The following is a 15324-nucleotide window of genomic DNA, read 5'->3' on the forward strand; positions in this document are numbered from 1 at the left end:
GTTTAGTCCATTGTCATCATGGTGGGAAGCATGGTGGCACAAAGGCAGGCATGGTGCTGGAGAAGGAGCCAAGAGGACTACATCTTGATCTGTAGGCAGCAGACAGAGAGAATAAGCCACTGGGCTTGGCTTGGGCATCTGAAATCTACCTTCCTTCCTTCCAGAAGGCCACACGTACTCTAACAAGGCAACAGCACCTAGTATTAATTCCTCTGAGTTTATGGGGACCAGTTTCATTCAAAATAGCACAATAGATAAGTTTATTTTTTCTTAAAAAGGCTTCTGTCTTAGTTTATTTTGCTGTTGTTGTGGAAAAAGTAAATACTCTGACGAAAGCAACTTAAAACAGGAATGGTTTATGCAGATTCAAGTTGGAAAATCCTGGAGAATCGAGGATCGTGAAGCTGTTGGTCACATCCCTCCACATTCCGGAAGAGGGTGATGGATGCTGGTGCCCAGCTAGTTCTCTCCTTATTCAAGCTGAGAGGATGGTACCACCTACTGTGGGCAAGTCTCCCCAATTCAGTCAGCTAAGCAAAGTAATGACCACAGGCAAATTAAGAGGAAATAATCCCTCCTAAGTGTGCCTGTAGGTTTGTCTGTAGGTGATTGTAGACTCTTTCAAACTGGCTGGACAAACATTCATAGCTAGTTCTGCTGTGATTAGAGGCATTGGATATAGGAATATGTGAAAAGTCAGCAGTTTTTGTGGATTTTGGTTTTGTTTCATTGTTTGTTTGTTTGTTTGTTTTTGCAGGAGTCAGCCAAAGCCTGTTGAGATGGGTTTTATTTATTTGCTTTTCATTTTGTTAGTTTGTTTTAAAGACCCTCCCCCCTGTATTCCCTCTTATCTGGTCACTTTGGTCCTCTGAAACTAAACATCAAGCCTTTTTGTTTGTTACTGACTCTCCATTTGTTTCCAACTCTACATTTTTAACCCTAAAGCTCAATTAACTCTGAATTTTCTTTTTACTGTAACTGTAATAGGTGGGCCTTCATGGATGGAAATTTGAGATTGATTTCTTAATCAATTTGAGCTTGAGTCAGGAAGAACCAGTTGCCTCTGGAATATAGGAAACTGTAACACATGCTATGAACTGTAAGCAAATGGTTACTCTTAGTTTGAATGAAGGCTGAGGTCATTACTATGGATAAAGGGATTTCTGTGAATCACATCCTACTGGATAAAATAAAATTGCATATTTTATTCTTTTTTAAAGTACGTTTCACTGTGAGTTATGTCTCAATGACATTGTTAAGGAAAAAATATTTAAAATAGACAAAACAATTTTGTATTATTAGCAAAATCCATGAAATACATATCAAAAACTGAATCTTGGTAGGAGTGGTTGTGCAGGTCAAGATATAGTTTGTTAAATGATAAAGATTACAGGACATAAAATGTATTTTCATTTTTTGAATCATTTATTCAAGATACTATGAACTGTTTCATTAGAAAATAATTTTTAAAATTGTATAGCCATTTTGCCTGTGTGGTTTTTGGCTTGCAGTCTATTAGAAACTCATCACTTGGGTTGAATATGGTAGTGAGCACCTTTAGTTTCAGCACTCAGGAGACTATAGTTGGTAGGAACTCTGTTATCTATGTCCAGTCTGGTCTACGTAGAGAGTTCCAGAAGAACATAATGATACCTTGACTTAAAACAAGCAAGTAAACCTAGTTGCTTGTGTTTTTTTTTAAGTGAAAAGTAAAATACTGTGATCTTAAATTCCCAGAAAAAAGCAAAGCCACAGCTGTGAAGAGTCTTTGAGGCTAATGATGGAAGATGGCATCCGAGGTATGGTTGGGGGAGAAGAATTTTATTGTAGATATTAGGGGAGCATAGCCAGAGGTGTCTGGAAGAATCCAGACTGAACATGGCCAGCAGATTTAGCCAGGATGGGGTGGGGGTGGGGGGATGAGAAAGAATGAGACTAGGGAGAGAACAAGAGAGAGGTCAAGATGGTCAAGAGTCGTTTTTCAGGAGCCTAGAGACCAAGAGAATGTATAGCCAAAATGGCTGAGTCATTTAGGAAAGAGGAGGTGGAGAAGGGAAGTGAGGCCTGGCCCCTGGGCTGTAGGGGAAGGAGGGGGGAGCAGTGCTAGGAGGAGCCACAGGTACTGAACGGAGACTTATCCAGGGTTTCTGTGAGACCTTGCAGCTAACCAATTAAAATGTTGTGAAGTCCTATAAGCACTGTCAGAATTGCTGTTCAAAGAGCTGCTAAAATAAAAAATGAGTTTCGGATGATGTGTGTGTGTGTGTGTGTGTGTGTGTGTGTTTGTGTCTGTCTGTCTGTCTGTCTCCACTCAGGTTTGGATTTATATTGGTTTATATTAATGGCAAGAACAACTAACTGTAGTGACAGGTAAAACATGTTTGTCAGTATCTCCCAGAAACAAATTTTCCCCATTACTAAAATCCCTAGGTGATTACATAACTTACTGATAAACAAAAGAGAATAGTTCATAATTGGGTATATGGTGTGTGTTCAGTATGAAACAGTGTTGGCTAGCATGTTAGAATGTTATAGAATAATCACGATTGTGAAGTAAAGTAAATATTTATCCTGATATGAAGATACTGAGGCATAAGAGTCAACAAATTGGATACTTCTAACCCCAAAGACCTCTCCTTTAGAAGACAACTTGTAAAATCTCTTGATAGTATAAACTCTGTGATTCATGTTTATTGGAATGTTCCATCTAAAGGAGATCTTCAAACGTAGAAAGGGAATTATTTTTGAGTTTCTGTACCCAATTTAAATGCCTGAGAAGTAATCTTTCTTTGTCCTCAAAGGTGCAATGGAACCAGTATCTTGGATTAGCATTTCCCTTTCCTTTAGGAAACATGCTCAGAGAAACGCTAGAGAGTTCGGTCAGTAGTTAAGAGCATTTGCTGCTCTTGTGGAAGACTAGGAATCAATTTCCAGCACTCACATGATTCCTCATACTGTCTATTCATCCAGTCTCAGGGGATCTGACATCCTCTTCTGGCTTCTTTGAACACCTACGCACACATGTGGTAAACATACATACATACATACGTACATATAAAATAAGAATAAATTCTTTTAAAAATGAAAAAAACATGTTTAGCAATCTCCAAGTAACTGCAGCTTGGTAAACTAATATTGCTGTAAATACGACATCTCTAATGCTTTATATCTCCTAGTTAGTAAAATCAAGTAGCTAGGAATCATGCAGGACCATTAGGCTATTTCTCTACTTAAGCCAGTGCTTTCTTGAATGGCTCAGGAACAAAATGACTGTGGGGCCAGGGTGTCAATCCTGTGCAGACTCCTCTGTGGTAAGGCTAATTTCAAAAGCATAGCAGATGGATGGACAGCAATTAGCTGCCTTGAAGGTCATTGAGGATAGACCCCTTCCTCATAATCAGCTTCAGACCCCACCTCTTGTTTCTATGCTAATTAATATATGAGGGAAAAAAATCAGCATTGCCCCTCTTTGAGACTTAAAATACCACATGTGACGATGGAGGACGGAGGTACAGGACTCTTTTGAGTCACGTTAAAGGACAGTTACTTTCCTCTGGTCATAAAAGTCTGAATTCTCCTCTGCCTTGGATGGAGATATGGCATTGTAAACAACTTCAAAGATTATCCATTATAGTGTATCATCTCCTCTGTTAGTTGTTAACACAATTACTTCTGACCAGATCACCCTTTAGGAAAGCTGAGGCACCCGAACACACTCTAAGAAGATTGTAGGAGTTGTTGACCTAAAAATGAGATGATGCTCCTTCCCTCAGCTGGTTGCTTAGAGGTTTTTGCTTTTAAACCAGCCCTATTTATTTATTTGTTTGTTTATTTATTTATTTACTTACTTAGTTGGTTAGTTAGTTAATTGACTTTTTGGGACAGGGTGTCTCTGTAATTTTGTTGCCTGTCCTGGAATTAGCTCTTGTAGACTAGGCTGGCCTCGAACTCATAGAGTTGGAGTGCCCAGTAAAGCTTTGTGTCACCACCACCACCCGGTCAGCTCCCATTTTTTTTTTTAACTCAAAATATAACTTCTGTTTCCATTCTCTAACGCCTGCCTCACAGTCTGGACATTTTCACTGTCTCTGACCAGCTCCATACAGAGTCTGTTGCTGAGCCTTGTTGCTTTCTTGGAAATTAACGTAAAAGACAAGACTTTCTGTTTCCTCATATACAACCCCCTGTCCCGCAACAGCCTGCTCTGCTTTTGTTTATTTATTTTCTTCGCAAACTCTAATAAAAATATTTCTTGAGCTTCTTCTGATTCTGCTACTAAATTATGTTATGACTGAGACTAAGAACCCAGCACAACAAAATTGTGAAACATGCAAGTTCGGGATCAGGGAACACGGCTGCGCACCATGCGCTGGCACAACCCGGCAGCACCAGGAAACACGTGGGAGCCGTTGGGGTTTGTTTGATCCACATCCACCATACTGATTTGCTTCTTCTGGGAACTGACACTTATTCTGGGTTTGGTGTGGCCCGTTCTGTCTGTACACTAGCTTGCTACAATTTCCTGAATGCTTAGCTCATATTATCAAGAGTCCGCATGATAGCGTTCCTAACCAAGGTCCTTGCTTTCTGTGTGTGGAACCCTTAGTAATTCCCTGATTGTACTTTGACTCTCCCTACTCCACAGAGCACATTCAAGACTTTGAAGACTCAGGAGCAGCACGTTCTGAAGATAGTGACTTTTGAGGCAGGTTTTTTTCTTTCTTTCTTTCTTTCTTTCTTTCTTTCTTTCTTTCTTTCTTTCTTTCTTTCTTTCTTTCTTTTTTTTTTTTGATTTCCCCATACAGTGATAATTTACCTAATCAAAGCCCTCCTGACTATAAGGAAATGTTACCCTATGCACAGATGAGAAATCAGTGCTGCAACCTATATTCTAAAGCTACTTTCAAAAAATCTGTATTCCTGGAGAGTTTCCAGGTAGCGCATTCTAAGATATGTTTAAACTTGCCTGACAGAATGCAGATTCTGTTGTGAATATGTGAACTTGGGAAATCATATTTCAAGGTTTTCTGAGAAAGGGGACTTTAGAAAATCTACTCAGTGGCCTTTGGAGTGTCTCCTAAAACCTATGTAGGGGAAAATGAATGGAAAAATATACTGGCCAGATGACTCTTTATGGGGACCATCAAGGAGGCTAACAGCTCAAGATATTATCTGAGTTCACCCTAATAAAATTATAGGGTATCTGTCTGTGTACTCCAAGGAATGAGTCATTTACCGGTCTATGCTGCATGGCTTGTGCTAGACTGGTGGTGCTGGACAGATGGTTTCATTCTGTGCTTACTCAGGTTCACAGTCAACCTCCATCTTCAAAATGGAGTTGCTGTTATTTGTAAAATTTGGAATCTCTCAGAGCAAGGCATTGTTTTATACAGCATGGACTATCAGAGCCCAGCACATCCTGATCCCGACGGCCAGTTTTGTATTGTAGCAAATATGTGACATAATCAACTTGTCAACAGAAAGTCTCATCTTGGGCCAGAGCTTTGGAGGCTTCAGTACGTAGTGCATTGACCAAGTGAGAAGCACATCATGGCTAGGGCACACAGCAGAACAAACCACTCAGCAGCATGGCCAGGAAGCAAATGGGAATGATGAGGAGTCAGGGCCAAGGTTCCATAATCCTTTCCAAGGGCCTCCAATGACCTAAAGAGCTCTGTCCAAAACACAGCTTTCAAATCGAAGGGGGATAGGAGAGAGTTTACACTGGGAACAAACATGAGTGACTACGCCCAGGGAACACAGATTCAGGTTTCCTCAAATACCAAGTTCCACTGCGCTAACAGTCCTACAAAGCTTCGTAGTAACTACATAAAGAAAACTGTCAATCAAGACATAGGCACGATGGGATATGAGATAGGGTTATAGAAAAGTGAGAAAATCTCTGCTGTAGGCCTCAGACACTGCCTGATTATTTGTGGAAGCTAGTAGTCAATTAACAGTTCCAAAGTGGTTTTTTTTTAATTTAATAGCCATAAGGATGTTAGATCAGACACAGACTTGGGTAAGGGTGGATATTAAGGGGGCTAAAAATATTCCCAATTGAGCTGTGACTAGGCTTTTGACTTGTAGTATTCCAAACCCTCCACAACCGTGGGCATTCTGTGATCAGGCTTGTAGAAGGTTCCCTGTAAAGTTCTGTTATTCAGGTACATTCACACCTCCCAGCAGGCTTTTCTCCTTAAGGCTCTGTCAATTTTTTGTCTCTTGGGATAGGACTTACTTGGATCTTTGGAGATACTTGCCAAATCAACAGCTACAACTTTGGGCTTTCAATTTTCTTAGAGTTGAAGCTATGTGTGAAAATTAGGTTCTGTATATTAGAACTGCCATGGTAGGAAAGACACATGAAGGTTTGTTTTATTGTTTTGGATAGTTTTCCTGGCAGACATCACAGGGTAGTTATAGATTTATTGGGGGTTTTATTCCTAGGACAGCAGTTCATCACTGATGTCTAGACTAGACATTGACTCGCTGATTCTGTAAAGGAAAAAAGATTATACTTACCAGATGTATACAAGCTGTCACAGGTACACAACTCTGCCACTCAAGAGAAGGTAGCCACAGACATTACATATATGAAATGGGACTGTGGTTTCTCCCTGGCTATGGCCTGGGGAATATAGTCTGCTAACCTCTTCCCTAGAACATAGCTCTGCAGAGAGACACAGCCAAGCAGCAGTACCCTTGCTCAATGCAAGCCTTTATACTCTAGATACTATCTTCAAAGGTGTCTGGAGGTGTGGGATATGTGCGCTTTTATTCTCTGGCCACCACAGCTAGTCTTTGGACCACAGTTCATTTTAATGTATTTCTGATTGTTTTAGGAATTATCTTTTCCTTGTAGCTCAGTGTAGTAGTATTTATCTTGGATTTGTTCTTTCAGGAGGACCTGACTCAGTCTATTTTTCTGTCTTCCAAAATTTGCACACTTCTGATTCCATTACCAAACTAAGGGATGTTTAAAATGTATTGAGTGGTTTCTGTTTCCTGTAACTGCAATCTACCTATTGTTTATATGTTTAGCTTTCTGCTCATAGCTGGCGATGTGCCAAGAAAGATAGGCATGCACTAATAGCATTCTTGGATGCCTGACTTTCTAAAGATGTGTTTTTATCTCGATAGAGAAAAGGACTGGTCGGAGTCTTGAGGAAGAAGTGTGTATGACATGACTTGAACTCATACAGAGAGTGGTGGTTTGCATAAGAATGGCCCCAAATACTCACACATTTGAAAACTTAGTCTTAGGCAGTGGCATCACTTGAGGAAGTTTAGGAGGTGAGGTTTTGTGGAGTAAGTGTGACCTTGTCAGTGGAAGTGCGTCACTAGGGAAGGATTTTGAGGGTTCCAAAGTTCATTCTAGGCCCAGTGACTCTTTCTTCCTCCTCCTGCCTCTGGATCCAGATGTAGAACTCTCAGCTATTTTTCGAGCACCATGTTTGTCTGACTACTACCAGGTTCCCTACCATGATGATAATGTACTAAACCTCTGGAACTGTAAGCCAGTCCCAGTTAAATGTTTTCTTTTATAGAGTTGTTATAGTCATTATGTCTCTTCATAGCGATAGAACACTGACTAAGAGACAGAGGAATCACAATCTGAGGTTTACCTTCTATTTGGAATAAAAGCTAATAGTATTCACATGGATACTTAATAGTACAAGAGAGGCTCTGACTTTTAGCAAATGGTAGGCCAAATGATGACTTTATAGTCTAAAGAAGTAAAGAAGATAAAGCTTCAAATGCTTATTTAAAATACTAAGCACTCAGAGGTAACATTGCTTTCCCCTGGAAACAAACAAGACAGGAGTTGTTAGAAGATATTTAATGGAATGGGAGAGTAATGGTGGGGCAAAGACTGAAATGAAGACAAGGATGCAAAAGAGATGGTGGAAGAACACAAGAAATCAGCAAAGTACAAATATACGTTGGAATCACAAAACAAAAGCCAATGATTCTAAAGAAAAAACATCATGAGCTTGTAAGGAATCAAAATTTCCAACATGATGTTGAGTCTGTGGAAGCTTAAACCCTGTGGACAGGTGGGAAGACTATACAGATATCTTCTTTATTTATAGTCTTTGCTACATTTTAATAATAGTAATTTTTAAGGGGTTATTTTTAGGTCTAGTCAACAACATCAGACAGAAAGTACAGAGTACTGCCCAGGTTACTGAGTACTCCCTGGTACAGAGTACTACCAAGCACCTTAGACTCTTCACATGACTCAAAGATGTGGCTCTTGCCCCTTGAGGAGCTTACAGTCTTGGGATCCACAACCCAAAGTTTGAGTCTGAGAATGAGTTAGTTTAAGACAAATTCTTCATCCCCTAGAGCTACTGTAGATGGAATTATTTCAGTATTTGGAATTATCCAATCAAGATTAATTTGGTTGTGGATTTTTTTCAGGCTGAGCCTGAAATACAGTTTTTATTAACATCCGTCTAGTAAACTGAGGCCTAGTAGGTGCTGAAGGCCAAGACTAGATCTCTTGAAGGGCACGTATAAAAGTTCTTTGAGATTCCTTACTTGAAGAAGCAAATATATTGAATGATGTGGTGAAGGTATGCTATTTAAAAACAGGCCCAGTGTTGACAGTGCCGTCTCCTCATGCACTATTCACTAAAAAGTGAATATTAAAATATGTGGGTTCTATGTCTAACCCACAGAAAGTCCCTCACAAATCTTAATGTTCTGTGTAACAACTATCCAGCATGTGCTATGAAAGTCTTATTTATGCCTCGTTACATCAAAAGTAAATAATCAATTTAAAATAAACTAATGACCTGCGTGTTTTCGAAAGCAATGAATGACTATTTGTCTAAGTAGGATAGAATCTACCTATACTAAAAAAAATAAACTGTCTTTCCAGACTTTGCATACTCAGGAGAGGTATGCAGTCTTAAGGTCTCACAATGGGTTGTCAGGAAAGCAGCAGTTATCCGCAGTATCTTAACATCTGACCCAACTCATCCTAAATGATGCAGTTTAAAAGACATGGTAAACACATTTAAAAACCTGGAGTTGTTCTGAGATGGTTCTAGTGTTTACCCTAGAATCTACCAAGAAGAAGAGTAGTTTGGATAGAGAAGGGCAGACAATCCACATGTGCTCACTTCAGGAAAACAATCTTGTCATCCGGGGAACATCCCATGTGGGATTTTCACCTGGCCAAGGCACACTGTCCATGCAGAAGATCTATGGCCACTTCCAAGGAGTACCTATAAGCTTCCAGACAGACTTTCCTGGGCAATGTAACTAGTCCAATTCCTCTCAGAGCAATCCTACCCACCTCAACCCAGAGTGTGACATTCAAGCCAGAAGAGCATACTGGAGCGAGCAGAAATGTTAACTCCAGCACATTCTTATTGCTGCATTGTCTGAAGTTCCACACATCAACCACAACAGTACTGTCCAGGAAACTGGGGTGGGGGAAGAGCAGTGGTAATGAGAAAATAGATAATTAATTGCACAATTAATACAAAGTAAAAATGTTTCAAAATCTACAATAAATCTGTACCCAAAGGATAGGTCAGTGATGTGCTGAACTTCTGTGTTCAGGGGTCCAGCTTTGCAATGAACTTGCTGGCCAGCTGGCATGGGTAGGACTCATTTCCTGCCTGTGAAGAGTGATATACTATACAAAGCTATGATGGTTTCTGAGTGGTAAAATTCACACAAGTTCCAGGTTATTTGTATCAGGATCATTCCTTATGCAAAGTTTGATGTAGATGAAGATAAAGTGGTTTCTTGGTCAATAATTGTAATTTTTTTGTTTTAAAGTCAGTGAGTTTCTCGTATAATTCTTTTACAATTGGCCCAGGTTTGAGTTCATACATCTCCATGAAGGCAAAAACTCAGTGCTCGTAAACATCTTTTTAGATTTGTCATGTTTGGGAGGCAGTGGTGACCTTAGCGGTTCCTCCAGACTTTGTTAAAGTCATGGCCAAGCCTTGGGAAGGATGGCACCCTAGAGCCCAGCCTTGCTGGTAGGGGTGGGAGGGGTCCAGGGTGGGGACTGGCCATGTTGGAGGTGACCCGGAGTCTGCTGCTGTGCTGGGGCACCAGTCCTAGGAGAGGCGCCGACTTCGACTCTTGGGGCTAGCTGGTGGAGGCAACAGAAGAGCATCAGATATTAGCAAGACACCTACAGAAGGAGTCCCAAACTTAACACAATAATTCTTAATTCACAGGAGAGCAAAAGAAAACCATAGACAAAATCACCCCATCTTTAGAATTGTGAAGCGCAGCATTACAGTCTACACAGTCCCAAGAAGAACTTAAACTGGAGGACCTGAAGAAGCTAGAACCAATCCTGAAGAATATCCTTACATATAATAAAGAGTTCCCATTTGAAGTTCGGCCTATCCCATTAAGATGAAATTTGAAATCTGAAGGAGATGAAGAAGGTGGTGCTGGAACAGGCCCTCCTGATTCTTTTTCTGCCAGAGTTCCTGGTACTTTATTGCTATGGTTGCAATCAGAACCAGAGACGACATTACTCACCATCAGAATTGAGAATATTGGTCTGAAAGATGCCGGGCGGTACACTGATCCCTACATGATAGTCAGCATGAAGGATTTGAATGGCATAGATGTAACTCCTGTATAAGCTACCCCTGTGGCTTCAAGAAAACAAGATATATATGTTCAGTTTAATGTGGATACTGAGCTCCAGAAACATGTCAAACAATTAACCAAAGGTACGGCCACCTTCTTTGAGTTCAAACATTTCTAGTCTAAAAAGAGGTTTGCCAGTACCAGATGGATAACTTCTTCTAATGTGATTTTCGTTTTAAAATGTTTTACATGTTGGATGAAACCTTGGGTCTTGCACATTCAAGGCTGCCCTTGATTAAAGCAGCCCTTAGTGTCAGATTTCTTTCTCTTAATTTTCTTTGGGCCTGGAGTAATGGCTCTGTAGTTAAGAGTGGGTGCTCTTCTTCCACTGAACTGAACCTGAGTTTGGTACCCAGGATGCAGGTAGTATATCTCATACCTGCATGGAACTCCTGTTTCAAAGTATAGGATGTCTTCTTCTGGCTTTCTGGAGCACCCTGTACAAGGGATATTCACTTAAACAGTCTCATAGACACACAGACAAATAAATGAAAATATGGAAAAAGTAATATTTGAGGGAAGGTTTGAGACAGATTTTCTCTGGCATATAGCTGTTTCTGTCCCAGAACTCACTTTTTAGATCAGGCTGGTTTTGAACTCACAGAGATCCAGCTGCCTATGCCTTCTAAATTCTGGAATTAAAGGCACGTGCCACCACTGTCTGGCTAAAAGTGGTGTCTTTGAAAGACACACTTTAATGTCTAATTAAATCAAAGTTAATCCCCATTTCTTTAGTATCTTTTCTTCTGATTAGAAATCTCTGCAAATAAAAGTTTGGGAAATTATTTACCTATGGTGCCTTCTGGTCACTTCATATTTGCACAAGGAGGAGACAGAAATGTCAGACCCTCCCTGGAACTGGAGTAATAGGAAGCCACCCAAAGTGGGTGTTACAAGTTAAACCCAGGACTTCGGAAAGAGTCATTGAAACATCTTTCTAAACCCATTATTTTTCTAAGAAAACCCATTACACCCACTTAGTTCTGCCCATGTATTCCTGGGTGTGTGGTTATCCACTGGAGCATAGCTGACCTTTCTCAGGAGCTATCAATCGCCAATAACCCCTCAGCTATGGGTAGAACCTTGTGACCACCTCCCCAACCCATAAATTTGTCTGTCTTGAGTTTTCCCCAGGCTTAGGCATGCTGACAAATGTGATATATGTGCAGCTTTAAATGTGCACATATGTCATATGTTCATATTTACAACTTTCCTACTGTATAGTTGGAGGTTATTCATTCTCAGCTGCCCAGATCAGAAATAATTACTCAGAAACTATATTAATTAAATGACTGGCCAATTGCTTAAGTGTATTGCTTGCTAGCTCTTATATCTTAAATTAACCCATTCCTATTATTTTATGGTTTACCATGAGGTTTGTGACCGACCAGCAAGGTTCTGACTGGCAGCTTGTGTCTTTCTCCTCTGGCAGCTATATGGCTACTCACTGACTTCACCTACTTTCTCTATATATCTTTTCCAGCCTGGCTATATTCTGTTAAGCCATTGGCTGAAAGCAGCTTCTTTATTAACCAATGGTGTTCACAGCATGCAGAGGGGAATTCCACATCACTACTGCGTCTAGAAAAAACTTTTCATTGTTGTCATGTATCATATCTGACCATCTATCAATATTCCTGATCTCTCCCCCCCGTGTGTGTGTGTGTGTGTGTTTGTGTGTGTGTGTGTGCTATAGAGGTTCTATTTATGTCTGAACACTCTGCAGAATGCCATTCTCTGCGCATTGACCTATGGTGGGTTTCTACCACACACAAAAAAAGATTCTCTGATGAGGTTTGAGATACACTAATATACATGCTAAACAATAAATTGTTATTTTTCAGTTTAATAGTAGCTACTTTTAGTAGAGTAATAGAAGCACGCTCTCTTCTTCCAACTGTGACCTGTCTAGCAACAGGTTCTCTGAACTGATCATAGTACCAGATGTGGATTACATTATGTGGACAGGGCCTTGAATCCAATCAGAAAAAGGTTGTTTGCTTTCATGACATCAACTACACCACTCTTAGACCTTGGACAAGTGTGTGTACCTCTTGCCAGGACAGTCATTATTGCGCACAGTCACAGGTGCACAGCTAGGTAAGAATGATGGTGACTTTGCTCCTCTAACTGCACCTTCCAGCACTCTGAAAGCTAGCCAGTAGGAATGATGCTTCTGGGTCAAAGCCAGCTGTATTTCCCCATGTTCTATGGTTCAAGTATGTGTTGTCTTTAGAAAAAGGATATTACCTTGAAATTACGGATAGTGTCAAAGAAATATTGCAATAGCCTGTGGCATATGGAGGTCTATTGAAGCTCACTGGACAATAACTCCAATATATGGAACCCATTCCCTTGGTTTTTATTTCTTAGCTTGTGGTACATAAGAAAATTGCTGCCCATTGTCATGTAACTTCATTGAAGACATAGTTGCAGATATATATTTTAGAAAGTGCTGGTATTTATTTTCCATAGGGTCTTTCATATTAGTTATTCCCCTTCTTATTATCTCCTCTACCTTGTTGTCTTCCATTCTGTACTTCATTTAACCCTTTCTAATTCATCATTCCTCTGTTTAGCTTTCTGTCATCGAATTCTATCTGCCTTCCTTAAAAACTTCCATTTCCCAACCAGTTACTAGTTTCATGACTTTTGTAGATATTCCAAATAAAACATATACTTCTAAAGAATTAAAGTTAATATTCACAATTGAGAGCAAATGTGCTGTTTCTCTTCCTGGATCTAAGTCTTTTGGCTCAGAATGATTGTTTCTAGCTCTACCTATTTACCTGTAAACTTAATAATTTATATTTAACAGCTGTACAATACCCCATTATATAAATTTTCTTTATCCATCCATCCATTGATGAATCTCTAGGATATTTCTATTTCCTGGCCATTGTAAATAGAGCATCACTGAGTATGCAGGAGCAGATATTCCTATAGTATGATAGAGTCTTTTGGGAATACATACAAGAGTGGGAATGCGGGGCCACATGGTAGTTAATTTTCTAGCCTTTTTAAGAATTTTTGCAATGATTTGCACAGTGGCTACACTAATTTGCACTTCCCAGCAATGAATAAATGTTTTCTTTGACCGACATTCTTGCCAGCATCAATTGTCATTTGTTTTTATTTTTCTATTTTTCTTAAATCTTGACTATTCTGACTGGAAAAGATGAGACTCAAGACAAGCAGTTCACGAGAATTTAGAATGAAGAATGTAATGCACTGTGAAAATAGATCCACTAAATACAAATTATCTTAAATTAGGTCTTTTTAAGGCATTCAACTTGACTTCTAAGTAAGGAGAATTACATAGAATTACTGTGCAACACTTTCATGGCCATGGTTGGGATGAGGAGTAAAATGAGGCTGTGTGAGTATAGGGTCACTTCCTGGAGAGGAGGAACCACTGGTTGGATGTGAAAGAAGGAGCATTTTCTTAGAACTGTTGCTTTTTTATTTAGCTTGTTCTTGTTTCTTAAAGCCCTAAAGTACATCATTAAGTTTTTCAGTTGATCTGGGAGTCCTCTCTGTGTGCTATGATTACCATTAATGAATAAAGAACTGCTTTGAGCCTATGGCAAGGGCAGAACGGAACTTGGTAGGAAAAGCTAGGTTGTATTTTGGGAGAAAGGGGGCAGAGTCGGAGAGATGCCATGGAGTCGCCATAGGAGATAAAAGTGGTGAAACTTTGCTGGTTGGCCATGACCTCCTGGTAGATCACAGATTAACAGAAATGGGTTAAATTAAGATGTGAGAGTTAGCCAATAGAAAGCTAGGGCTAATGGACCAAGCAGTGATTTAATTAATACAGTTCCTGTGTGATTATTTTGGGTCTAAGTGGCTGTGAACGAACAAGCAGCTCTCTCCAACATTCATTAAAGAGTTCTTTAATGAATTCTTTGATATAAAAAGAGTTCTTTGATATAAAAAATGAGAATGTATGTCTCTGTGTGCGTGTTGTGGGTTTATATGTGCACACGCTATGACTCAAGGGCAGAGATTAGAGGGCAGCTCTGTAGAACTGGTTTTATGGGTTCTGGTGAGTGAACTCAACTTTCCAGGTTTGTACAAGAACCTCCAGGTGCTAAATCACAGCATTTATTAATCACATTCCTTGTTATCATCATTCCTTTGAATTCTTTGTCTGGAATTTCATCTACATCATTTTCATTGGGGCATTTACTTTAGGGCTGGCATATTTGGGGAGACAAATCTACTTTATGCTTTCATGTTATTTGTGTTGGGATTGCACATTCAGATTTAGATTGTTGTTTGAAATTTCTTTTTGTTTGTTTTCTTAGACATGGCTTCTCTGTAGCTTTTGGAGTCTGTCCTGGAACTCACTCTGTAGATGAGGCTGGCCTCAAACTCACAGAGATCCGCCTGCCTCTGCCTCCCAAATGCTGGGATTAAAGGTGTGCAACTCCACTGCTCGGCTTGTTGTTTGAATTTTTAAAAACATATTTAAATTGCCATTCTTCTTTACATTGGAAATTTTTATAATGTTTGGGATAGACTAGTTAATATTAGGAGTATGTTATTTCCTTTCTAGACTGGTATTCAGGGCATCAGTCTTGTTCCCAAGCATTCCATGACATGACAGTCACTATCCAAAAGTAGATCCACTATGAAATATGGTTGGTGATATTTTATTATGCAATCAGTTTTTAAACATGA

The 15324-nt window shown here is 39.8% G+C and overlaps 1 pseudogene; it reads left to right on the forward strand.

Annotated features, from left to right (window-relative positions):
- Positions 1-10042: 10042 nt before the first annotated feature.
- LOC125407486 (axin interactor, dorsalization-associated protein-like) overlaps positions 10043-15324 on the forward strand; it is a 43368-nt pseudogene continuing 38086 nt past the window's right edge.

This window comes from Myodes glareolus, chromosome 19 (genome assembly GCF_982192425.1).
Source record: "Myodes glareolus chromosome 19, mMyoGla1.1, whole genome shotgun sequence".
Classification (NCBI taxonomy): Eukaryota; Metazoa; Chordata; class Mammalia; order Rodentia; family Cricetidae; genus Myodes; species Myodes glareolus.